The 26,397-nt window shown below is 37.7% G+C and overlaps 1 protein-coding gene and 2 pseudogenes across 10 annotated transcripts in view; 2 read left to right on the forward strand and 1 right to left on the reverse strand.

Moving 5' to 3' along the window:
* Positions 1-26,397, reverse strand: part of LOC140632595 (small ribosomal subunit protein eS4-like) — a 27,918-nt pseudogene continuing 1,521 nt past the window's right edge.
* C6 (complement C6) overlaps positions 8,356-26,397 on the forward strand; it is a 94,912-nt gene continuing 76,870 nt past the window's right edge. The window contains exons 1-3 of one of the 10 annotated variants that reach the window (XM_072824758.1): positions 8,356-8,687; positions 8,977-9,246; positions 12,259-12,292. The gene's annotated coding sequence lies outside the window, so the exon portion shown is untranslated. Of the gene's footprint in view, positions 8,688-8,894; positions 9,247-12,258; positions 12,293-21,706; positions 21,889-26,397 lie in introns of those variants that run through there. The other 9 variants (XM_072824759.1, XM_072824760.1, XM_072824764.1 and 6 more) reach the window with 9 other exon arrangements.
* On the forward strand, positions 20,498-22,060 carry LOC140631677 (beta-arrestin-2-like; annotated as a pseudogene).

The following is a 26,397-nucleotide window of genomic DNA, read 5'->3' on the forward strand; positions in this document are numbered from 1 at the left end:
TACCACAGAAATATAACTTTATTACTTTTTTATCGTGTTGTATTATCTTTAATTAAGTATAAAGACTCCTAATCATGTCATCTAGAGACCATTTCACCCACTGCTTTGTTTGACTGCTTTGTTTGGCTCTTGTCTCTCTCTTCAGCAATAGTGAGGCAGATACTCTTTCCACAGGGAAGAGAAATCCACAGTTTGTTGCCTTGGCCAATAACAAAAATGTTGGAGATCTGGGTGGCAAAACCATTGCTGTTGGCATCTTTCACATGAACTACATCGAAAGAACCAAAGTGTCTCGCTCTGTTGATGGTCATGCCAATTCTTCCCAGGTTTGCACCTCCAGTCACCATATAGAGAGTGTCTGTACCAGTATCAGACTTGATGAAACCAGTAATCTTTCCAGTCTCCAAATCAATCTGAATGGTGTCATTCACCTTGATGAGGGGATCAGGATAGCAGATAGTGCAAGTATCATGGGTCACCAGATGAGGAATTCCTTTTGTCCCCACAAAGATCCTTCTCACTTTGCACAACTTATACCTCCTTATGCCTTATGCCTCCTTATGCACAACTTATGCCTCCTCAGGTATATCCAATGAAGAGCAAAGTGACCCTTGGTGTGATAGATCAGATGGAAATTCTCCCCAGTATTGTCAGTGCTTGATCACATCCTTAAAGCCAGCAGGGTAGGTTGTATCAGTTCAGACCTTGCCATCATTCTTCATAAAAATACCGCATACAGATCTTCTTTACTTTTTCCCCTGTTAGGGCATACCTAAATTTGTTCTTTATGAAAATGATGAGAGGGAGACACTCTCTCAGCTTATGGGGACCTCGTAAGTAGATGCATGAGCGGCAAACACATCAGTCAGGTTATCCAGCATCCAATGCTTTGGAACCGCTACACACTTCACATGCTTTTTGGGGTCAAGAGCCAAAGCTGCAGTAGGCACAAAAAGATAATTTTACAACTTTTAAGAAGATAGAGTGATTTGATTCAAGTTCAAATAGATCACTGAGTAGTTATTGAATATCTATTGTGTGCCTTATTTTCCATTTAATTTTTATTTGGCCTCCATTAGAGTCCTTAAAAGACCCATTTTCATGGAAAAGATGCCATTGCTAATGACAGTTTTTTTGGGAAAAAAAATCCAAATTTGGCCTTTAAAAAAGAACCAGCCCTCCCTGGATTGGGTCTCAGCAGAGGCAGAAGCTTCAGTCTAGCTACCTGTGTGAGTATAGGCAGCTTAGCTGGCCTTTTTAGGGTTCCTGGTTTTTTACCTGAAAAATTAATTACTCTTTAATTAGTGTCTACTCTCTCTGTACTGATCTAAGTACTGATGATACAAAGAAACACAAGACTATTTCCTCAAAGAATGCAAGGAAAGGGACACATTCACAAATAATTATGATGCAGTTTTATAACAGTTGGCACTGACTGCTAAGGTCTCTTTCTTATCTAAAGTCATGTGACCCTATGAGTTTTTAATTAACTTACAAATAATTATATATAAATGAGTATCTTGGAAGAATTTATTGTCTTAAGGATTTAAAATATGCATCTGTGCAATTTATTTGCATTACTAATTTGTAATTAACTTCATTTTAATGTCTTATTACAGAATCATAAGACTCTAAGACTGAAAGTGGTCAGGCATGCATTCATTCCAATTCCCTCTTTTACAGACAAAGAATCTGGGAAACAGAGGCTAAGGGACTTGTCTTCCATCACACAGCTTGTTATTGGCAAAGGCAGGCCAGGCCAACATGTCCCACACTTTACATGCCTCCTTGCCTGTAAAGACATTTTAGTCCAGCATCTCTCTCCCTACTGAGATGCTAAATTCCAGAGCTCTGTCAAATTTATTGCATTTCGTTTATCTTCTCCAGAACTCTTGTGCAGTTTTAATAAAAAGAACTTTAATCTGTCTATTTCACAACTTTTGGAAATTATATAGTGGTATGCTGGCACACACTTCTTTGGCCATGGAAGAAAGTTGAACTATATAAACACTAAGATATACTATTCCAAGTTCAATTTCCATTTGCTCTACAATTTTTAATTGGAGTGAGTTTAAATAATGCAGCTGTTTACAAATACAAAGATTTCTTTATTACTCAAACCATGTAGTATCCTATTTTTTTTGTTACTCATAATCTACAAGAGATGTACTAAAGATATGGTTTTCTCTCTCTGAGTTGTCTGGAAGAAGCATAGATTTCCAGAATTTTAGCACTAGAAGGGATCTTAAAATACTTTTAAGTAAGAAAAAAAAACTTCTATGTGAATCTCCATATTTTACAGATGTAGAAGATGAAGCCAAAGGGTCGGCAGCCTTTTCTAAGGTCCCAGACAGCCTTCCCCAAACTAAACCAGAGTTCAGCTCTCTGATTCCCAGGCAGGGCCCATGTCTAAATGAAAGAGCTTTGCTGAAATATTCTCAGAAAACTGTATTTTCATTTTTGATGAATGTAAGGATGCAATTAAACCTATTCTCCTCCAAAAAGAAGTGCCGATATTTGCTATACATCAGAGAAAAGCTTCCAAAAGCTCTCCTGCCCTCTCATTCACAAAGACATTTTCTCCTCAAGCAGTTTGATTGTTCTATATAGATATGCCCTGGATAACCAGTAAACAATCAATTTGTCTTAATGAAAGTCAGACAAAAGGGATGAGACTTCCATATTTGCCCCAGTGATTTTTGTTGGTATCAAAATGGTTTGCTATGGAAATTCCTTGAGCCAATGTTTTCTTCCCACAGATGTTTTCCTCAAAATTTTCCAAGTTAAGGGAAGGTTTGTGTAGATATACTATAAACTAGAACAGAAAGTAGTAGGAGAGTAGGAGATAGCCACCTCTCACAGCGGCACTGAGTGCATTGGTGCTTGGTAGTGGCGCATCCGTCTTTCTGCTATTTCTCTTCCTTTAGCCCCAAAGACCATCAAATCTTCCTAAGTTTTCTTCATCTTTGTTCATGCTTCCCTCTAAATATCTACTTCTTATCTTACTGTGGTATTTCCTGTGTTTTCCTTTTTTGCGGGTATTGGTCCAAATCTACTTGAACACAGAACTATGTTCAGGTATCACAAGCATTTACGTCACAGAAGCAAATCATCTGGGGCACCTGCCTTGTGCTTAGGTCATGATCCCAGGGTCCTGGGACTGAACCTCACATATAGGGCTACTGCTTGGCAGGGAGCCTACTTCTCCCTCTCCCTCTGCTTGCCCTTCCTCCTGCTTGTGTTTTCTTTCTCTCTGTCAAATAAATCAATAAAATCTTAAAAAAAAAAGAAAGAAGAAAGAAAGAAAGAAAGAAAGAAAGAAAGAAAAGAAAGAAAGAAAGAAAGAAAGAAAGAAAGAAAGAAAGAAAGAAAGAAGAAAGAAAAAGAAAGAAAGAAAAGAAGCAAATCATCTAAGGGAAAGAATGGATCTTTCACTTTTATTCTTTCTGTATTGATATTATATAGACATACCTTGACTCCACCTATATTTTGAGTTGAATAGGAAGTCTTTAGTTTATTTTTAAAATAGGCCCCCACTGAACAGGCTCACCTCTTTTGACCTAATTATGAAGAAAACGCCTAGACTTTTCAAAAATATTCTGACTCCCAAACAGAACTGATATTGGATTAAATCTGACCTTTGGGGCACAAACCCCTGAGGCTATTCACTTCTTTTCAGTGGGATTTGCTGATATTTTCCTCTGGTTCTAATGTAGCTTAAAGTCTGTCTTTAAGACAGCTTTTAAAAAATTAGAGAGAAAGCAAAAAGCTAGCCTCAAGGCATAGGCAAACAGTCCAGACTCATCCCTTTGGCAGGCTGAGAAACTTCCATTTGGTTGTGGCAGCAAGCCTAATGAGAAGAAAGCCATTAATTAAATAAACAAAACATTGCAGTTTGGTCAGAGGAGCAATATAGGTAGCAGCACATCAGCCAACTCCCAGCCCTTTCTAGGAGTGAATTACTCATGTTCTAAGGAGTTGGTTTTGTTTAACCTACTGCAATCACTTCCAGAAAGAAGAACTTCAGATTATAAGTTTAGGAATCAACAAGCTTCTCTTGCACTTTGGTTTAGAGGCTAAAGTTAACCGTAACATCTTGGTTGCATTCCTTCCACATGAGGAAAGACTAAAAGAATCGTCTCAATCTCCAGATTTTAGGAGATACATAGCCTAGAACAGTTCTCTTGGTTCTTTTCTTAGATGACTTTACTTACTGGCTCCCATACCCTTGGTTTCTCATGACCTTCCCTGAAAATTTGGGACCACCTCACTCTGGGTCCTGTCTTCTCTCCACTGTACTAGTCATGGTGGAGATACATGATGAAAAAAGCCCTGAGCGCTGTTCTCTGTTATCTGGTCCCTAGCACAGCTGTGGTACCTCATTGGAACCTGGCCTAATGGTTTTCTGCAGTCAGATAATTATTCACAGGACTTATCTTCATTGAGCACATGCTGGGGAGAAAAATAATAGCAGGATACAGGAAACATTATCTGCCTCAGATTCAAAATTGGCTTCCAATGACTTGATTCTGGTTTATGTTATGAGAAGGAAATGAATAGTCTGCCTGTCATTACTATGAATGTTTTTGCTGAACCCCTACCCCATAACCTCAGAAGCATACATTAGAAAACACAGGTGTTTCATGCTGTTTTCCAGTGATGAGGATGAATACCAGAACCATCTATATTGCCTCTTTCAGTCCTTGTTGGGAGCAATGGCACGCATTTGTGCCATGATATCGAGGGAGGGCAATCCCATCAGTATTTCAGTTTATGTGTTATGGCTCCAGATGACCTTTGCTAAACATAGGAATATAACCTGGAAATGGGACATACAGACCCCTAATGAGCACCGTAACAGCTTTGATTAAGATAGGTAGCTTGGGGGGATCCCTGGGTGGCGCAGTGGTTTGGCGCCTGCCTTTGGCCCAGGGCGCAATCCTGGAGTCCTGGGATCGAGTCCCACGTCAGGCTCCTGGTGCATGGGGCCTGCTTCTCCCTCTGCCTGTGTCTCTGCCTCTCTCTCTCTCTCTCTCTCTCTGTGTGTGACTATCATAAGTAAATAAAAATTAAAAAAAAAAAAAGATAGGTAGCTTGGAAAAAAAAAAAAGATTAGGTAGCTTGAATCCAAAGACATAAAGAGAGGTGAGATTTTGATAGAGGAGGAAATTAAGAAAGATTTATTAGAAGTTCAGATCTTTGTAGGTTGTAAAAATAAGGATACTATACACTGAGGAACTATCACACAAGATCTGGATCCCCAGACAATATTTAGAGAGAAACAGCTAAGAGATCCAGGAGGAGGGGAGCCATAGGTAAAATTGGGAGGATGACAATGATGAGAAATAAGATAAGACAGCACCAAAGGTAAACCTTGAGGGAAACTTACCTTTGATTTGAATGTGAACTTGCAGGAATTTGTATGACCTTAAAATGAGTAAATATTGTTCAGATATATGGCCTAAAATTTGTATTTAGACTTGTAAAAAGAAGTCAGATCATCTTAAAACAGCAAATGTTTTGTAGTCAACATACTTAAAGTTTTGATTCATCCTTCTTAAATGAAACAGTGGAACTATTGGCCTATAAGTTACCAACCAGTACATGGTCACTTGTTCTATTGGTCACTGCAAGAACGATCGGTACTTCTATGGTCAATGTGAGGGAAATAACTCCATGAAATAGCCTTCTGCTCCACTGCTAATTTTCCATCCAGGTCACTTTATTCCCTCGTAAATGACTCCATGCTTCAATTCAATCCCAATTATAAAAATAAAAACCACACTGACTTATATACTCCAACATTTCTTATTGCAATAACTTTCTTCCTCAGATTGCGGCCAAGATGAAAACACTTTAGCTAAGATGATTTGAAAGATAAAACTTGTTATTTTACTTCCTGATCCATGAATAAAGAATCAAGGGCATAAGAGGAATGTACTTCCATTTGAATAAATGCTTTCCAGACCGTGGGCATGACTAATTTGTTTTACATTTAAGCCTTCTACTGGATGTCCAAACATATGACCTAGTTAAAGTCTTTTCACAATATTGTAGTTCCTGTTTTCAGAGTGACTCCAAACAGCAGTGACATATAAGGTTCAGTCATGACCAAATGGAGCACAATACACATGTAAAATTTCTGATAATATCAATTGAACTAAATCAAAGAATGTCTTCCAATTTTTTGGTGATAATTAAGAATGAAACATAAAGAAAGATTGAATTTCATCCCCAAATTGGCAAATGAGGTATAGGGGTCTATTCACCAATATGCATAGTCTTGAAAATGGTCTTTTATATCATCCCAGGAAATTCAAACTTCCTGTTTGCTCTGTGTGCTCAGAAATCCTCCAGGAGAGTGAAATAGTAATAGGACAGAGGCCCTTCCTAAGGGAAGGCAAATTGGTTTCTGGTGGTGAAGTCCTTCCTGATTTTCACCCCATAGTACAAACCTGAGCTCTTGCTCCATTTTAACTTATGTCAAGCAGCTTCCCACCTTGGAGTGGGACCATAGACTGCAAATTCTCTGTTGGCTGTGAACTTAGCCCTCTTTATTTTCTGTCTTCATTTTCCTCCTCCTCCCTGTCCACCCTAGTTCCTCAATTCCAGTTTGGTGAAATACGCTTTAGGAAAAGGGACTCTGAAAGGAAGGAATGACAAAAGAAGAACTTTTTAAAAAGGAAGAAAAAAAGGAAAAAAAGAAAAGGAAGGAAGCAGGGAGGAAAGGAAGAAAAGAGCAGAATTTGCTTACTCATCGTATATTGAGAATACTTCCCCCCCCCGCACCGTTGTTTTCTTGCCCCCAAAGAACATGACTTGCTTGTTACAGCAGTTGGCATATTTTATTCAATTGAATTTCTGTATTCTCACAGTCAAAAACAGAATTTGAAAAGTATTTTTGAAAGCAGGAAAAATCACCCCTTGTGTTGCAGTGATATTGTTATTTTTTAAAATCTCATTAAAAATTAAATAAAAAATCCTGAAACTAATACAACACTGTATGTTAACTATACTGGAAATTAAAGCTAATTTATTTTATTTTATTTTTTAAAAGATTTTATTTATTTATTCATAAGAGACACAGAGAGAGGCAGAGACATAGGCAGAGGGAGAAGCAGGCTCCCTGTGGGGAGACCAATGCAGGACTCGATCCCAGGACCCCAGGGTCACCACCTGAACCAAAGGCAGACACTCAACCACTGAGCCACCCAGGCGTCCCTAAAGTTAAAATTTTAATTAAAAAATGAAATAATAGATGTTAATAATTTTTGGACTGGTAAGTGATCATTAAACAATTCTTTTCCTTTCTTTAAGTAGGCTTCACGCTGGGCAGGGCTTGAACTCAAGACCTAAACTGAGAACAAGATTCGGACCCTTAATCAACTGAGCCACCCAGGCACCCTGAGCATCAAACAGTTCTTAAACGACTGTTTTTACCATTTGAAAAATATTAATTGTAAGATAGATTGTAAAAATTTAGATGCAACTCCAATGTCCTTTTCCTGAATTAATGATTGTTAAAAATTTAAATAAAAAGTTATTTCATGTTTAATTTATATTTGTTTAAAACAGAAGTAAAAATGGTAGAAAGAAGATACAGAACAACAGAGTGGTGCCTCCATCTACATCGCCAACAGTGCTGTGGGGTCTCTGGCTTGTTCATCTGGTCCAGAGGGGCCCGGGGCCAATTCATTCCATCAACCCCCCCTCCATGGAACGTTCATCTCTGCCCAGGTTTTCCTCACATCCTGTCCTCCTAGGAAAAGGCTGGTGGAGGCTGCTGGGTGGCCCAGATCACATACACAGACAAAGCCTGGGCTCCGTCTGGCCTGTTAAGAGGGACTCCTGGCTTGTTCTCATCCCTCCTTCCTAGTTCTGTTTCTGCTTCTCAAATAAATGCAACTTGATCACATTAAAAAAAAGTTTTAAGAAACTTCTGTTACAGGATTGCAGGGATCTTGTCTCACACAGTCAAAGAATGGATCTCACAGACACAAAAGGGTGAAGTGAAATGCAAATTATTAAGCGAAGGTGAGAACAGAAAGGAAAACAAAAAGCTTCCTAGAGTGAGAGGGGTCGGGAATGGGTTGCCACTGAGGGCTTTAGTGGCAGTCTTTTATTGAGAACTGACTAGGGAACTTAAATCTTCTTGACATCTCTACCACTGGTAGTACCATGTTTACTTTTTCTTTGAAGTTTGGTGATATTTAGTGGTCCAGCTGTAACTGTCATAGAGATATCTCATCTCTGACTTTAAGACATAACGAAGTCATCTCGTTATGTTCCCTTATCTCTGGTTTTGTCCGCCTCCGCATTTCTCCATATCTGGGATTTTTGTGAGCCTGGTCACATAGCCTCCTGCCTGAGCCTTGTCAGGGGAGTCAGGGGCCTCCTCTCTCTCCTGCCTACACTTTAACCCCTTCCTTACTCGTGGGACAGGACCTGTGGACAGAAAGTCATACTGGGACTGTGAGGAGTGACAGATTGTATACCTTTTAACCAGTGGGGGTGAGAGATAGTGCAAGTCTCCAAGGAATCTGGAAGCAATGCTTTAAGGACCTTGAGGGGCCAGCTGCTGCCAAGATGACGCTACTTTTAAACATGAAGGCACTAGGGCAGCCACGAATTCCTTGAAGAGGGTAACACTCCGCGTGTTTCGGGGATGTCTCTGTGGCCTGCACGCTGTAAGGAGAGTTTAATTCAAGCTACATTTCTTTTGCCTTTGTTTCCCATGCCACTTAAACATGTAGATGTTTTACTCAGGTTTAGGGCTTATAGAGATTTCTTGCTAAAATATGTTTGAGTCTCTCTTAGTTTTATCTTCAATTTAACATTTGTTAAGATTTATTTATTTATTTATTTATTTATTTATTTATTTATTTATAGAGACAGAGCATGTGCAAGGGGGAGGTGCAGGGTGGAGGGTGGAGAAGCAGAGGGAGACCGAGAATCCTAAGCAGACTTTGTACCCAGGGCTCCATCTCATGACCTTGGGATTGTGACCAGAGCTGAAATCAAGAGTTGGATGCTTAACTGAACTGACTAAGCCACCCAGGGGCCCCTTATCAAATTTTATTTTGAAGCTGAGTCTTAGAAACTGGAATGTTTTTGAAGACAAGTACATCTTACCTAAGCATTTCAGGATGTATTGAGATTCCCGATGGGAGCGCATAAGGGGGGCTTGGCTGTGGAGCTGAAGTATGTCCTGTCTTTACTGAAGTATTTCCAAGTCATGGGGAAATGGTAAGTTTTCTACTTTTTTATTATTCTCTTTCCTGTATTGGTGGGCATGCCTGTGAGGTTTGTGTTTCTTGGAATGCTTGCTTAAAAAAAAGAAAAAAAAGGTTTCTAGATTTAAGTCAAGTCAGTAACCAAGTGTTATAGACTGTTTTATAGTACATCAACATATAGTAGTATGAGATGGCTACACCAAAAAGGTCTATGTGAGGTGAGTGGAGATTTTATTTATGCACTTGGAAAGGCAAAACTCCTCCTAGTAGCTTGTCATTACTAACTAAAGTCCAATCTTGTTGTCAAATCTAACATTAATATTTTTATTTGTTCATTCTATTTCTACTTATTAATATTGTTCATCTTTAAGACTAGTATTAAAGACTAGAGAAGTTGTGGAGGATTTGTTTTGTGTTAGTGAACAAATCTGGATTTACTGAAAGAGAAAGCCTGAAAGTACTGATTAAGCCGTTTGATGTTATTATGTGTGAAGACTAGTTTCTCAAAAATTTGCTATGTATCCTTTTCCTGCAGAAAATTCTGTAACCAAGTCACAAAGCTGTTGTGTTGTGTGTGTGTGTGTGTGTGTGTGTGTACATGCACCAATATAGTCTACCACTTGGTAACCACCTCATTTGCCCAGACTGAGAAGTTAAAATATATTTGAGTTTTATAATAAAATAAAATATATTTGAGTTTTAGAACTTATATTAAGCTCGTGGTGGAATAAAAAGAAAGCATTAGCCTGATACTTTTGAAAAGAAATTAAACTATAGAAAACATTGGCTATAACTTGTGAATAACCTAGAAATCATTATCTGAAAATGGATAATAAACAGACGCATTAAAAAAAATTAGTTCTTCCTCTGAGGTTTAGGTTTTCAGCTGGAGGTGGTTTGCTCCCTAGAGGACATTTGGAAATGTGTGGAGGAGGTTTTTGATTGTCAAAATGACTGGGGACAGCCCGGGGGCATTTAGTGAGTACAAGGCCAAATATGCCAAATAATCTTCAATGCATAGTAGACATTCTGGCTTAATGAAGAACTCTGGCATCATGATGCCAACAGCACCCCTGTTGAGAACTGATGGTGTCCCTATTCTTAATAGGTATGACATATGGGAAATATTAGGAAACTAGACTGGATAATTTTCTTTTTTTTTTCCAGTGTTGACTCAGGCCAGTAAAATGAACTAATTAGGAAATAAATTTCTTCTTTCTAAAATTATAGTTAACACCCACCATAAACAATTGGTCATTTAAATTCTCAATGTTTGTGCCATGGGGTTTGATGGTTTTATGTAACGTAGTAACTGGAAACAGTAATTTAAACTGGAAACAGTTTAAATCTTATTGTAGGAAAATAGTGCTATTATCTAGGAAAACAAAAGATTTCTTGTAATTTCAAGTGCTCAAAATTCAGACAACTGGAGATTTAATCACTGGGGACCTGAAAAATAGAGTTTAAAATTAAAGTTGAACCTGGTAAGAGCCTAGACATCATTGCCTACATCGTTGATGGGATAAACATAAGAAATTCTAGAAACCTATGTAAATACCAAAGAATAGGATGAAATAAGCTATGTATTCAGTTCAATCCTGGCCAGCTAAATATTTTTATTCTTTGTTTTCCCCATCAAGAAGAACTATGGCTGTATTAATTTCTTCTTAAAAATTTCATCAAATATTTAATTTAATAATTTTTAAGTTGAATAAATAATGTTTTCAAGTCCCTTAGAGCAATATTCCCTAAAGGTAACACCATTTTATTACATTCTTTTTTTAAGTTTGTAAGATGTGATTTCTCAGCTTGATAATGACCCAGGCTCCAGTTCTTTTTTTACTAAACTAAAACCCATGAACATCTTGGTTAATCTCATTGTATATGTGTAGATGTGGTTACTTTCATGCAACAAGTCCCTAGCTTTAAAACCTTTTAATATAAAAAAGATACTTGTGAGCCTTCAAAATTTTTTTTAATCTTCTGTGGTGTGGCTGGATTTTAGTTGTGTATTTCTCTGTTCTCAACTTTTTGAGTTATTGCTGGAAAGCAAAAGAGATAATAGTTTTTATTTACAGTTGACCCTTGGGGTGTGTGGGTGGCTCAGTAAATTAAGCATCCCCCTCTTAATTTCCATTCAAGTCATGAACTCAGGATTGTGAGATAGAGCCCCCCTTGATAGAGCAGCGAGGAGTCTGCTTCTCTCCCTCTTCCCCTCTCTCTGCTCCTTCTCACATTCTTTCTCGGTCTTTCCTTCTCTCTCTGAAGTAAATCTTAAAAAAAAAAAATTATAGTTGACCCCTGATACAACATGGAGGTACGGGTGCCAAACCCTGCATAGTTGAAAATCTGTGTATAACTTTTGACTCCCCCCAAATTTAACAACTAACAGTTGACCATTGACTGGAAACCTTGCCAATAACATGAGCAGTCAATTAACACATATTTTGTATAAGTATTTATGCTATATTCTTGCAATAAAGTAAACTACAGAAAAGACAATGGTATTAAGAAAATCATGAGAGAAAATCTCCAAAATCTCCAATATATTTATTGAAAAAAAAATCTACATATAGGTGGACCAAGCAGTTCAGACACATGTTGTTCAAGGGTCAACGGCATTTGACTTTTGGCTAAGTTTAAGCTATTACATTACAGTTAGTTGTACTACAGTTCTGTGTTAGAAAACTCTTTGACATTATCTAAAATAATCCTCACAACAACCATCTAGGTTCAGTGCTATTATTCCCAAACTACAGCAGCAGAGCACTGACATAACTGGGTCCCAAGATCTAATATCTGGAAAGGAGCCTTCCATTCTGAAGCTCTTCCTATAACAGTATATATTCTTCCTATTTTCATTTCAATTATTGCCTCATATTTTAGCTAATAAAAACATTAAATAAAATCTTGAAACTACTACAGTGCTCTAACTTGAACCTAAAAAATTTTTGAATAAGGGTCTGGGCAGAATCCTTTTTCATCCCATGTAGATTAAAGAAATTTATAAAATTTCACTTTACAGGTCTCCTTTGGGACTTTATGCTCTTCAAGAGAAGGTAAAAATAATGATTTTCAAATTTGTTTTATTTTTCTTTTCATCTTTCTATCATTTCTTTTCGTAATACAATAATAAAAACTTTAAATCAAGATTTGGATGATACTATAGATATGTTCTAAAGTGATCAGGAGAATTAAAGCAATTTAATTTTTTGCTGTGAGAACCATCCCTGGTATTATTCTTCATTTTTTAAAAGTCATATCGAATTTTATGATTTAGTAGAAACACAGTGCTTTATAGAAAAAGATATTAACATACATGGTGAAATATTTTCCTATGTGAACTCTTTTCTTTTTTAAGATTTCATTTATCTATTCATGAGAGACACAGAGAGGGAGGCAGAGACACAGGCAGAGGGAGAAGCAGGCTCCATGCAGGGAGACTCCAGGATCACGTCCTGAGCCAAAGGCAGACACCAAACTACTGAGCCACCCAGGGATCCCCCCTACATGAACTCTTAAATCTGATTTAAAAGTTTTTAGGCTGATGGTTTTTATACGTGTTTCTTTAAAAAAAAAATCACAGGAAAAGAAAGAATGACGAAAAAGAAAAACTGGCATACAAATAGGAGATCTTTTGAGTTTTGCTGAAAACATAGGCAGAAAAATGGGAGGGTAGCTAGAGGTTGAAATGGGGGTATAATTGTCTTTTGCTGGTTTGATTTTAAGATGGGAAAAATGGGAGCACTCATATAAGTTGATAGGAGCCATCCAATAGAGAAAGAGATTTTGGTGATACATGAAAAGAAGGGAGATATGTCAGGGGAATATTCCTGATTCAGACAGGAGCAGACATGATCTGATACACTTAATTCCACTCCAGACTTCTAGGTGATAATGTGGAGCATATCTCAGACTTATTCCAACTGAGGGGAGAGAAAGCCTATCTTTTTTACCAAACCCCCAACTGTCCAAGACTGAGGGCTACTTCAATAGCATTAACTCTCGGGCATTTCTGGCTTGACTCTTGCATGGGCTGATTCTTCCCAGGGTCATTAAAGGGCCTCAGGTAGAGGAGCAGAAATTTCATTAAGGAGGCTTCAGTGTGTAGAGGAGAGCTATGAGGATATGGCTGGCCACTCGTAGCTATTGTCACATCCACACTCTAGATAGGAGATACACTAAGTAATAACAGTTATATCTAGTTCAATAACCAGTTATAAATCAAGAAGAACTAAAATATGTATATACCAACTCAATTCAAGACCTTCTATTTTAAAAGCTTAATGCATTATTATGAAACCCTCTACAAGCTTAAAAAGGCCAAGAACAAAAATTCCTTTAACATAAGTGAATAGTTATTTGTAGTATCTGTAATGCCACAAACCAAGAGAAAAACAATGCTCCCATAAAGCATAAGATGTGTCAACATGAAAACCATGCAATATATTTATTTTTGTTTATGAGACTAACGTGCTACCTATTGCACTAACGGGGTAACTTCCTTATTTTTTAAATGATGCTTAGTCTAGTTAGTTGTTTGCCAGAAGCTTGAACAACTTCCTGTTCCATCACTCTTTGACATATTGTACTCAAAGATTAATTCTTCTTTTGTTGTAGGTAAAATATGCTCCACTTTAAACAAACCCACTTAAGGCCTTAACACTTCTTTGTCTGCTGTCCTTAATAAAACCAGGCTCTCTCCTGACCTTCCCCAGTAGTAGCTGCTACTTATCAAGCTTATCAGAAGGTCAGGAAATAGAAGTTAGTGTTCTTCCTCTCCTGTACCCTTGACCCTCTATCTTCTTCTTCTAGATCATAACTCTTGTATTTCTTCTAAAGTTCTCTTTTTCTCTGGGGATTAATTCAGCCTCTAATCCCACAGATTAGCTTTTAGGCCGTTTCTTTTCTCACTTCCCAAGGAAAACCTCCCTGATTCCAGACTCTCTGCCCCTGCACTTCCATCTTGTACCTCGCCTTCATTACACTGTGAATGATTGGGATTATAATAAAATTCTAAATTTATCTATATATATTTACTGTCAGTACTTTAGATGGCCCTCTGAATTCTAGCAATTTCCATTAAATTTTTTTAATTTGATCTTCATGATAACTAATTTTATCCCAAGTTTACAAATGAAGAAAGTGAGGCTGATAAAGTTAAGAAACTTGCCAATATCCAGCAGGTAGAAGGCTGTGAGCCAGCCCGGTGTCAACTCAAGTAGCCCAACTCCAGAACTTGCTCTTCTGCCCACACTACTTCACTCCTCCATAGTATTTTAACTTGTTTTTCATTATTGTTCATCTTCTTGAAAGTCTCTAAGCTTTTGAAAAAAGAGATCATATGTACTTTGCCACAAACCTAGGTCCTGGACTCATTTTTGACACAAAACAGGTGTCTGATTTACATTTGCTGAATAAATGAATGAACCAGTTGATACCCAATTCTACATTGCAAAATAACTGAAGGAATAATTGATAGGTTGGTGATGGGTCAGTCATTTTATTTTCCTATGATAAAATCGAGCATATTGACTAAAACAGAATCATACTAATCCATAGCACATGCATGTAGATTCTATTTTTGAAAATTGTCATTTGCATGTAAACATTTCAGTTTAGATTGGATGGAAAAAGGCCACTTTCAATTACTGAAGTATCCCTAAAGGGATAAAATTTGATTCCCCAAATGTATATTGCAATTAGCCAAGGCAATAAGATTTCCTTAATGGATATAAATAAATAAAAGCTTTTCCAATAATTTTTAAAATTTATACCCAAGATTACACTAAATGTTATCAAGAATATAAAAGGAGAAGATCTAAACTTTGTTTTTAAGTGCTTTAGTTTGATATGTGAGACATAATGAACAGGCCAAGAAAATGTCTAATCAATGATATCTTATATGACACAGATTGTAACAATTACAGATATTCTGAGCTGGAACTTGTGCCTGCGAGATGGAGAGGTCAAGACAGTTTAGGGGAGGAAATAGGCTTTGGCTGAGAGAATACAGGCTTTTCCTGAGTGGGTTGAAGGGATTTTAGGACAAGGGCAGGAAAGGATAGAGAAGTGAGCAGACAAGTGGGGAGTTGGAGAGTAGAACAGCAAGCAAGTTGCTTGCTGTAAAAACAGTTTATGGTAGGAAAGAATTACAATGCTCTATTAGAAACCAGCTGGCTGATGGAAGAGTGTGACTGCCAAGCTGAGCATTTGACTCAACATAGAGAGCCACTGTGGATTAAGAGCAGAGTGTGGACACTAAACAGAGGTTACTAGGAAATAAAACCAACATTATTTTTAGAAGGATAAAGGAAGAACAGAGGCTGAAAGTAGAGAGATCAGCTAGGAGACTACCACAGTTACTTAAACATGAGGTGAAAGGAGCCTGGATTCTAGTTAAGACAAGAGGAATCAAGGGCACCTGAGTGGCTCAGTGATTGAGCATCTGCCTTCAGCTCAGGTCACGATCCTGGAGTCCTAGGATCAAGGCCCACAGCGGGCTCCCTGCAGGGAGCCTGCTTCTCCCTCTGCCTAGGTCTCTCATGAATAAATAAATAAATAAAATCTTTAAAGAAAAAAATAAGACAGAAGGAATAAAGAGATGTAAGGAAGCCTATGAAGGCAGCATTGAAAGGGCCTGTTGACTGACTAGGGCATATGGGTCTGCAGAAAGGAAGAAATAAATGGTGACATCAAGGCTAGAAGTCAGGAGAATTAGAAGCTCATATTTAGATACACTGCTCTGGAGTCGACTGAAAGAATAAGCATGGGATTTCTGAAGGCTTTTGCAACATGAGAAAGAAACTTAATGTAAAATCTTAGCTAGAAATGTATTTGGGAATGACACACAATTTACAAATTATTCTTTTAAATAACAGATCATAAAAAAATAAAAAGATTGTAGATTTTTTTTTATTTCTTAAGGAAACATTCTCCTTACAAGTGTAAGTTGATATTTACCTACTAGAACTCAGATGTTCCTCAAAAATGTAACTTTGTTTTCTGTGAGTTCTTCTTGCCTTTCTGCCCCTAACTCAGTGATTGAAGAAAAACATCTTAAACTTGAAAATTAGTATTACTGATCAAGGAAAACATTCAATTAGCTCAAAATTTAAGTTCTCCATCAATATTGTCTTTTACTCTGTCATAGGATTTCTATTCTACCTTCTGTGTTTCAAGATTCATCCAAATATTCAAAAAGGTGGTGAAGTAGGGCCTCTAATCCACAGACTGTCATACCGTGCTCGCTGCCACTGTGAAGGGCTTTGTCCTACTGATGTGCTCAGCATCTAACACTGGTATTAATTTTGATCTAGTCTTTCCTTTAGCCTTTTAAGGCTTATGTGGACACCCACTATAAAACGTGTGTTCCTTGTCATAGTATCTAATCAAGACATTTTTGGTTTCATCAGTTTTCTCAATATTTTCTTGTTCCTCTCTCAAGGCACATAAGAGTTGTGGATACTACAAATAGGCTTCCCACAATTAGTAAAATTATCCCCAGTCCATTTACTTCTGCCAGCATTGCTGCTTTCTTGTTCAACCGCCATATTGTTTGTGACACCATTCTGAATCCAGGACTTTTCTGCAAGCTTTGTAATCTTTTCAGTCTATGTCCATTGTATCAGAGTTCAAGGTCCAATATTTTTGGGTTCCCCATGACTTATCTGGATATGTTTTTCTATCACCTAGGTTTTAAGTCTGGGAGAGAGTGGTACCAAAATTTAATGGTGGCCTAGAGCCAGCTTATTTATACCAGCTCATAAAAGTTCAGAATTGTTGCCAGCTAGCTGTTAAACATAGACTTTATTTTAAGTTTAATTATATGAACTTTCATTTAAGTTAATTAAAAACAAAGGCAATAAATATTTCAAATCATTACATCCTAAATTGTAATACATTTTTACTAATTTTATTAACATTTTACTAAAAAAAGATTTCACTAATAACTATGCCCTTAAAGTTACTTATGTCTATTCTCTCTTTCTAACTCTGCACTCAATAATATCAGATTGGCAGCTTGAAATTGTCCATAATGTAAGTATTTACACAACAGAAATTGACAAATGCTATAATTGTTATACATACACCAGCACACTGCTGATGAGCGTCTCTTGCCTATTACTTCCTTAAACTTTTCATCTGTTCTTCTCTTCTTTACAGTGGTCTAAGGGTTATATTACTACTTCTTCATGTGTGACAAGACTTGCTTTTGCATCTTCCTCTTTTACTGGGTCAAAAGATATACTAATGGTATTTATTATTTATTAATAAAGAAGGGCAGTGGAGAGCCTGGATTTTAAAAATATATATGATCCTTATTGCTTAACTGCTAACTTGCTTTCTAAACCCTGTCTTTGTAATGAATAAAAGGACAGATCTAAGCCAAGACTCCAAATCATCCCAAACTCCAAATTAATACAGTTCCATTAGTGAGGACTTATAGCAACAAGTAGTAATAAATTGTCTATCTTGAGTTCTGAATAATCCACGATTGCAAATGTACTTCCATATTTTACTATCTTAGCATTCTTGATTTCTCATAACTTTCCAGGTTTCTCATGGTAATAAATCTGATTTAACTAGTAATTAATGAACAAGAGTAATTGTATTCGGTTGGCATCTTTAACAAATGGAAACACCTTAAGCACAGCAATGTCAAAGCAGAGGATTTTCTGTGCTTCTTTTTCCACAAATGGTATGGAGGATGTAGAAGATTGCTTCCTTAGTCACTAATAATCATTTACAAAATTGGAGAGACCATAGGCTAATGAATCTTTCAGCTTCTTCTCGCTTCTACACTCAGTCCTAGTCCAATTAAGCTCTAAACTAAATCTCTATCTTCTCACTCTGTTGATTAAATGGCCACTTTGCCAGATAGAATTTAAAAGAACAAGCATTTGGGAAATATATTTATTGCCACATTTTCTGATGAAACGATTCTAATTGCAGAGTATTGCAACATTTTCCAAACAAAAGAAACTTAGAATAACAAAGTTTCACTCTGGGAAAATGCTAGAATCCCCCCTCCCCCAACCCGCTCCTCAGGAACATTAAGGGAAAGTGGAATTTCTATTATCGAGACAAGGAATCTAGTTACTCTAGAGTGTTTTTATATTGATATCTTGCAATTGTATAGTGTTTTTTTACCTTTATTCTTCAAAATAATAATGTAAAATTTACCCAGAAAGGATCATTCTTGAGATAGAATATTACATAGGTGATACTCTTCACCTAGTTTTGCAAACTCTGGCTATGAAAACCTTGACTCTAATGGTTAAGCAGAACTTACACATCCAGATGTCACATGTAGCAATTCTTGAAGGTTTTAATTTTATCTCAATTTATTGAGAAAACAGAAATATTTGTGGTAATGATTGAAGTAATATTTAGTAGCAGTAATGCTGCCGTATATGTATGATAACCAAAAGAAAAAGAAATAAACTTAATGAAAGACTTAAACTGGAAAAACACATTGATAAGGTTCTCACATTACTTGTTGATAACCCAGCATAGCTAGAAAAAATGATCTGGTCTCCTCTGGGTTTGTCTCACAGTGATTTTCTTCTCTTTTCTTTCTTTTCTTTTCTTCTTTTTTCTTTTCTTTTCTTTTCTTTTCTTTTCTTTTCTTTTCTTTTCTTTTCTTTTTTTTCTTTTCTTTCTTTTCTTTTCTTTCTTTTCTTTTCTTTTTTTTCTTTTCTTTTCTTTTTAAGATTTTATTTATTTATTCATGAGAGACACAGAGAGAGAGGCAGGGACACAGGCAGAGGGAGAAGAAGGCTCCATGCAGGGAGCCCGACGTGGGACTTGATCCCAGGAATCACGATCACGCCCCGGGCTGAAGGCAGACGCCCAACCGCTAAGCCACCCAGGTGTCCCTCACAGTGATTTTCTTTCAAATCTTCTAAGATAAGAGAGCTTTTTTTCCCTTCTCATCCCTTATTAATAACTGCGATTATTATTATTTTTTTTTTGCTCATGCACTTACTTAGAAGCAACTGAGTGTTTATTACATTCATACAGATGTTTGGCTCCTTATAAAGTGCTCTACAAAAAGCTAATTGCCTACTTTTCTGTAATAGAAATAGCTGCATCTTGTTTTAGCTCTATGTTGTTTTCTTACCTAATTGCTCTATGACACTCATCCCTCTGCCATGATGCAAACATTCCACACGTGAAGAGTTTCTCCATCTATGTGGTCAATAGAAAGCATTACATCTTCCTTAGAGAACTGAGGTGAACATGGATCTGTCATATCACATATGGTTCCAGTGGTTTTTTTGTAGACAATGGATCGAGCAACAACGCTAGCAACAATTTAATCCCTCATTGCTTAACTATTTTATGTTAGTATCTTCTATGCCATAATTTCCTTGCAGATCTGTGGGCTTATTTACTTTTGACAATTCTATGAAGGAGTAGTTAGAACAATTATCATTTCTTTATTTTACAGATGAGGAAACTGAGCCCTAAAAATGTTAACTGACATGCCCAAGGTCAAATAATTGGTAACTGAGCTATTATAATCTTCATATAGAGAAATATTTATGATATATTGTCAAATGAATTTTTAAAGTACATAAAATGGAAAAATACATATAAAGATTATATGCATAATAGAATATTAATTGAAAATATACACATATATGCGTGTGAAAAAGAAATACTGCTCAAAAAGTACATTTTATAAATATCAAATAGGCAATAATAGATACTATGTTTACAGAGAAAAGTAGACATGGTCCATGCCACACTAGAACTAATAATCTAGTGAAAGGGACAAATGCTAATCAAATAAATACAAAAACAAATCTATAATAACACATCATGAAAAAAGTGTAAAGAAAAAAACCAAGGTGCTATGAATAGCATCTAATTTAATATAAATAAAGGTTGATTAGACTCTGAAGAAGTTAATTGAGGCAGAAAACAGAAAGATGACTAGGAATTAGCTAGGTGAAGATGCTGGAAGGTTTTTAATTTTTCTCTTTACTTTTCTGACTTTCCCAATTTCTATAAAACACGAGTGTTACTTTACTAATCAGAAACGGTGCATGTGAGACTTTGATTCTCTCTCTGGCAGAGTACTTTCTATCAAACCAAACTTCCTAGAAAAGCAACTCTCAATGCTGAAATTAAAAAGAATAATAAAGGCAAGAAATAGTTTAGCAACAAAGGAGCCTGAGAAAAGGAAAACCCACTTTAGTAAGAGAAATTCTCTGCCACTTTTTCTTTTAAAAATTTGCTGATATATGAGCACTATGGGCCAGAGTCCTAACAAAGAGCAGCAGATCAGAGCTTTTTGCTACTTCACAGTGCTGGGGGGTGGGGAGGTGGGGGGACAAAGGCTAGGAGGATGTTGAAGATAGCCAGAGCTCAAGGGATGGGTGGGTAATGCTGTTCGGGAAGATTTTAATGCATTTCTTAACAGTAACTGATAGAAACAAGCATCTAAAAATCAGTAAAGGTGCAAAAGACTTGAGGGATACTATTAATACGTTTGGCCTAATTAAAGTAGATAAAAGACTAAAAAACTTCATACACATTTTTTGAGTATATGCAAAGCATTTACCGTATGTTGGTAAATGATCATATATTGAGCCATAATGCAAGTCTCAGTGGTTTGGAGGCATGGATATATAAATATAATCCCAAGCAGCAGGGGAATTTAGCTATGTATAATTATTCCACAATAGCTGGAAGCGGAGGGCGCACATGCTCAGTGGCATAGGGAGGAGAAGGGACTTGGCAGCAGGCTGGGAGGTTGCGAGCTAGCCACCAACCCAGTGGGCAGCGGGTGTGCGCACCCATGGAGGGAAACCAGACACCAGGGTCTTCAAGAAGTTGTGCTCTAACTTCAAGCTTGAGGCGTACTTGGGCAACCAGGTCTTTGTAGACCACCTAGACAAAGTGAACCCTGTGGATGGTGCGGTGCTTGTGGATCATGACCACTTAAAGGATCACAAAGTGTTTGTGACCCTCACCTGCACCATCTGCTATGGCTGCAGGACCTGGATATAATACTTCAGAATTGGCCCTAGTCTGTCACACTGCAGCCAAACCCAGCAGACACCGGGAAGGCCTATGGAGCAGACTTTGAGGTTTGACCCTTCTTTGCCAAATCACTAGAAGAGAAAAACCACAAAAGGAGCTCTGTGTGTCTGGTGATCTGAAAGGTACAATTTGCCCCAGAGAAACTGGGCCCCAGCCTCCAGCAGAAACTACCCACCACTTCATGTGTGACCTGTCCTGCACCTTGAGACTTCCCTGGGCAGGGAGCTATATTACCATGGGGAGCCCCTCAGTGTCAACGTCCATGTCACCAACATCTCCACCAAAACAGTCGAGAAGATCAAAGTCTCTATGAGATAGTATGCCAACATCTGCCTCCTAAGCACTGTCCAGTACAATTGGCCTGTGGCTCAGATCAAACAAAATGACCAGGTGTCACCCAATTCCACATTCTGAAGGTGTACATCATCACTCTGCTGCTCAGTGACAACCAGGAGAAGCATGGTCTTGCCCTGGATGGGACGCTCAAGCACAAAGACACCAACTTGGCTTCCAGCACCATTGGAAAGAAGGTGCCAACAAGGAGGTGCTGGGAATCCTGGTGTTCTACGGGTCAAGGTGAAACTGGCAGCGTCTCATGGTAGGGTATCTCCGTGGAGCTGCCTTTTGTTCTTATGCACCCCAAGTCCCACCACCACATCACCTTCCTCGGGCCCCAGATTGCTACTCCTGAAACAGATGCCCCTGGAGACACCAGCTATACCACAGATGATGATACCATGTTTAAGGACTTTGCCCAGCTGGCACTGTAGGGGATGAAGGATGAGGACAACAAGGATCAGTTCTGCTAGAAGGGAGCTGCAAGAAAGGGGTGGGCAATGCTGGGAGAAGAAGGATCCCAGCCTCTCTGCCCTCCCTCCTCTAAGCAGCTTCCTCAGCCACCTCCTTCCCTCACCAGGCACTCCCACACATGCACTGAATCCATCTCTTCTTGAATGTAGGCATTACTTTTTTGACTCCAACTGTGCCTCCCTAACCCCCCAGTGGGTGGCAAGCTGTGTTCAAATCTATAACTTTTGGAGGGGGATGCTTAAAAGAGGAGTGACTGTAGAGCAAGTAGGGAGAAAGAACTACCACATTAAACCTCATGCCAAAAGCCCCCCCGACACACACACACACTCTTCCTCCCTTTCCTTCATGAGACTCAGAGGCCATTTCTTTTTTTTCTGAGCATAAAAAGAAAATAAATTTTAATAGGAAAAAATAAAATATTTGGAAGTAATACACTTCTAGATTATCTATGGATCAAAGACATAATAAAAATAGAAATCAGAAAATATTTTAGTTTGAATAAGAAATGCAACATATTAATCGTATAGAATAAAGCAAAATCAGTGCTCAAAGAGAAATTTTTTTTAAAGATTTTATTTATTTATTCATGAGAGACAGAGAGAAAGGCAGAGACACAGGCAGAGAGAGGAGAAACAGGCTCCATGCAGGGAGCCCGACGCAGGACTCAATCCCAGGACTCTAGGATCATGCACTGAGCCAAAGGCAGAAGCTCAACCACTGAGCCACCCAGGCGTCCCAAAAGGGAAATTTAAAAACCTTAAAATACATGTGTTAAGGGGGGAAAGGCTGAAGGCAAATGATTTGTTTATTAAATATTTTTTTAAAATTAAACCTAAACTAAATGAAAAGAAAATGATAAAGAGTAGAAATTAATAAAACAGAAAATAAATATGCTAAAGAGAAAAATCAATAGGCCAAAAATTAGAGTTTTGAAATAACTAATAAAATTAAGAAACCTTAAGACACAGAATAATTATTAGTAATAAAAATTTTAGTATCAGGAATAATTTAAAACGATATCACTAAAGAGGCTATAGAATCTAAAAATACAAGTATATTTTGAACAACTATGCCAAAAAAAGAAGAAAAAAGAAATAGACAAATTCCTAGGGAAAAAAAAAAAAACTTAGCAAAAATGACACAATTAAAAAAACAGATAGCCTGTAAAGTCCTATTTCTATTAAATTGATTGTATATTTTATTAAAACATGTATTTCTCAAAAAACTCAGATCTATATTGGACTTACTCATAAATATTTAAAAATAACATCAACCCTTTTAAAAAAAAAATTATTTATTTATTTGAGAGAGAAAGAGAGAGCACAAGCCAGAGGGAGAGACAGAGGAAGAAGGAGTGGTAGTAGCAGACTCCCTGCTGAGCAGGAAACCCATTGCTGGACTTGCTGGATCCCAGAACCCTGGGATCACAACCCAAGCCAAAGGCAGACACTTAACTGACTGGGCTACCCAGATGCCCCAAAAAGAATGTCAATCTTAAACAAACTCTTCCCCAACATAGAAAATGAGCAGACCACTTGTTCAATATGGCCAAGTGAAGCTTAGCACTAAAATTTGACAAATATATTTCAAGAAAGAAAAATTACAAGCTAATCTTTCTCACGAACATAAAGACAAAAATCCTAAATACATACCAGCAAATCAAATGCAGGTATTTCCAGAATGCACTTATTCTGAAAATGCACTTATTCTGATTTGAGATTTAAAAACCAACTGTTATCTCCAGATGTGATACTGTCAGACAAACCCAAAGTGATGAATATTCTAAAAGTAGCTGCCCTTTATTCTTCAAAATTGTCAATGCCACTAATGACAACAAAAATTTAGAAACCTGTTCTTGTATCAAGGGAGACAGTGATGACTAAATGAAACATGTGATCGTGGGCTGGATTCAGTACTGGAGAGGAAAAAAAGCAATAAAAAATAATATTGGAACAATAATATTGAAATATGAATAATATAAACTGTATATTAAATCAAAACACTCTACCAATTACTAACTTTTCTAAATTTGGTAACTGTATTAGATCAACAGTAGACTCCATAGAAACTCATAGAAGCAGAGAGTAGAATGGTAGTTGCCAGGGACTGAGGGAAAGGGATAGTGGATGACAAAGGATACAAGGTTTCAGTTATACAAGATGAATAAATCTTAGCAGTCCACTCTATAGCATAATGCCTTAGTGAACAATACTGTATTATCTTAAAATTTTGCTAAGAGGGCAGAACTTCTATTAAGTGTTATTATCAGGTGCACAAAATAATAACGAGTCTGGGAGGAAACTTTTGGAGGTGATGGGTATGTTTATGGCATAGATTGGGGTGATAATTTCACAGGTGCATACTTATTTCTGAATTTGTCAAGTTGTAAGCATTAAATACATGCAACTTTGTGTATGTTAATCATGCTTCAGGGCAGCCCGGGTGGCTCAGTGGTTTAGCGCTGCCTTCAGCCTGATCCTGGAGACTCGGGATCGAGTCCCACATCAGGCTTCCTGCATGGAGCCTGCTTCTCTCCCTCTGCCTGTGTCTCTGCCTCTGTGTGTGTGTGTGTGTGTGTGTGTGTGTGTCTCATGAATAAATAAATAAAATCTTAAAAAAATTCTCTAAAAAAAATCATGCTTCAATGAATTGTTCTTTTAAAAAAGTAGACTGGATAAACTGAAATTCATATAATGGGACTTATCTTTGTTCTCTTTCACACTTCTAAGCCTCAGATGACACTGGTTTTATCAAAATAGACTGCTTCGCTTCTCCTATTAGAAAAGATAGGGCCGATGCAGTCACTCAAAAGGTCAATTAGGCATATTTCATGATGTCAATAAAAGGTATTTTGAGATCTATTTTCCTGAAGGGTAGAGCTATCTGCATACCATCTTGAAGGTTTCGTTTGGTGATCCTGCACTGGGGATTGCTCATCCACCCAGACTATTTTCTAGATGTTGCCTCCCCGGGATTTCTTCCAGCATCACTGGAAAGAAGAGCAGAAAAAGCACTTTTATTCAAGCACAGTTTCATTCAACCATCTAGTCCTCACAGAATAATGAAATTATCATAGTTTTGTAACTAATTCTCTGCTACCCTCTTTGTTTTCCTGCCTCTTTTGACGTATATCTCCCCAATGCCCAGTAGGTAACAATACCTGCTAATCCCTAAATGTCAGCTATAGGAGAAACCATAAAACCAAAGCATTCATTTATCATAATAGTACCCCAGGCAAGTTCAGCTTCAAGCTGAATACAAATCTTTCCCTCACAGTCTCATGAATTGTATTCTTTATATCTGGTATCAAAGAGATTGGGAAGCTTAATTTATAGAAGAAATTCAAAAGGATTTATGCATGTTAAAATTTTTTATGATGGGGGCGGAAAATGGGGGAAGGTATCTGGTTAGATGAATACGGTTAAAAGATTATATTTATTCCCATGTAGGAGGCTACATGAATTTCTACTGAACATAGTAATTGGCCATATAAACTTATTTCATCAAGCTCCTATTGTAAGAGGAAGGAAATAAGATGTAAATCCAAAAGGACAAGAACAGAGACTTCAGTAGACATAATATTTCAATAACTTTTGGAAACAGAAAGCAGATGGAGGAATAGTGTCTGATTTGGAACAAACTATATGCTAAAAGGTACATGAGGCGAAAACTAAAGAGGAGTCACTTTTTAACCTGCAGAACCCCTGGGAGGCAAAGGACTTAGAGGCATCAGGTTAACTTGCTCAAGACAGGCAACCACCTCCCCATCTTCTCTAGCAGGAGACACTAGGCCTGGAAAATCAAATCTTAGACACAGATCGAAGATCGGAAAATGATAAAATTATGGATATACAGGGGCACCTGGGTGGCTCAGGTGGTCCTGGGATCAAGACCTCCATCTGGCTCCCTGCTCAAAGGGGAGTCTGCTTTGCTTCTCTCTCTATCTCTCTCTGCTCCTCCTCATCACTCATTATCTCTCTCTCTCAATTAGATAAATAAATTTTTAAAAAAAATTTTTATGATAGTCACAGAGAGAGAGAGAGAGAGAGAGAGGCAAAGACATAGGCAGAGGAAAAAGCAGGCTCCATGCACCGGGAGCCCGATGTGGGATTCGATCCCAGGTCTCCAGGATCGCGCCCTGGGCCAAAGGCAGGCGCCAAACCACTGTGCCACCTAGGGATCCCAAAATCTTTAAAAAATTGTGGGTATTGCGATCCCTGGGTGGCTCAGCAGTTTTGTGCCTGCCTTCAGCCCAGGGCGTGATCCTGGAGACCCGGGATCAAATCCCACATCAGGC

The sequence above is a fragment of the Canis lupus genome, chromosome 4 (genome assembly GCF_048164855.1).
Source record: "Canis lupus baileyi chromosome 4, mCanLup2.hap1, whole genome shotgun sequence".
NCBI lineage: Eukaryota > Metazoa > Chordata > Mammalia > Carnivora > Canidae > Canis > Canis lupus.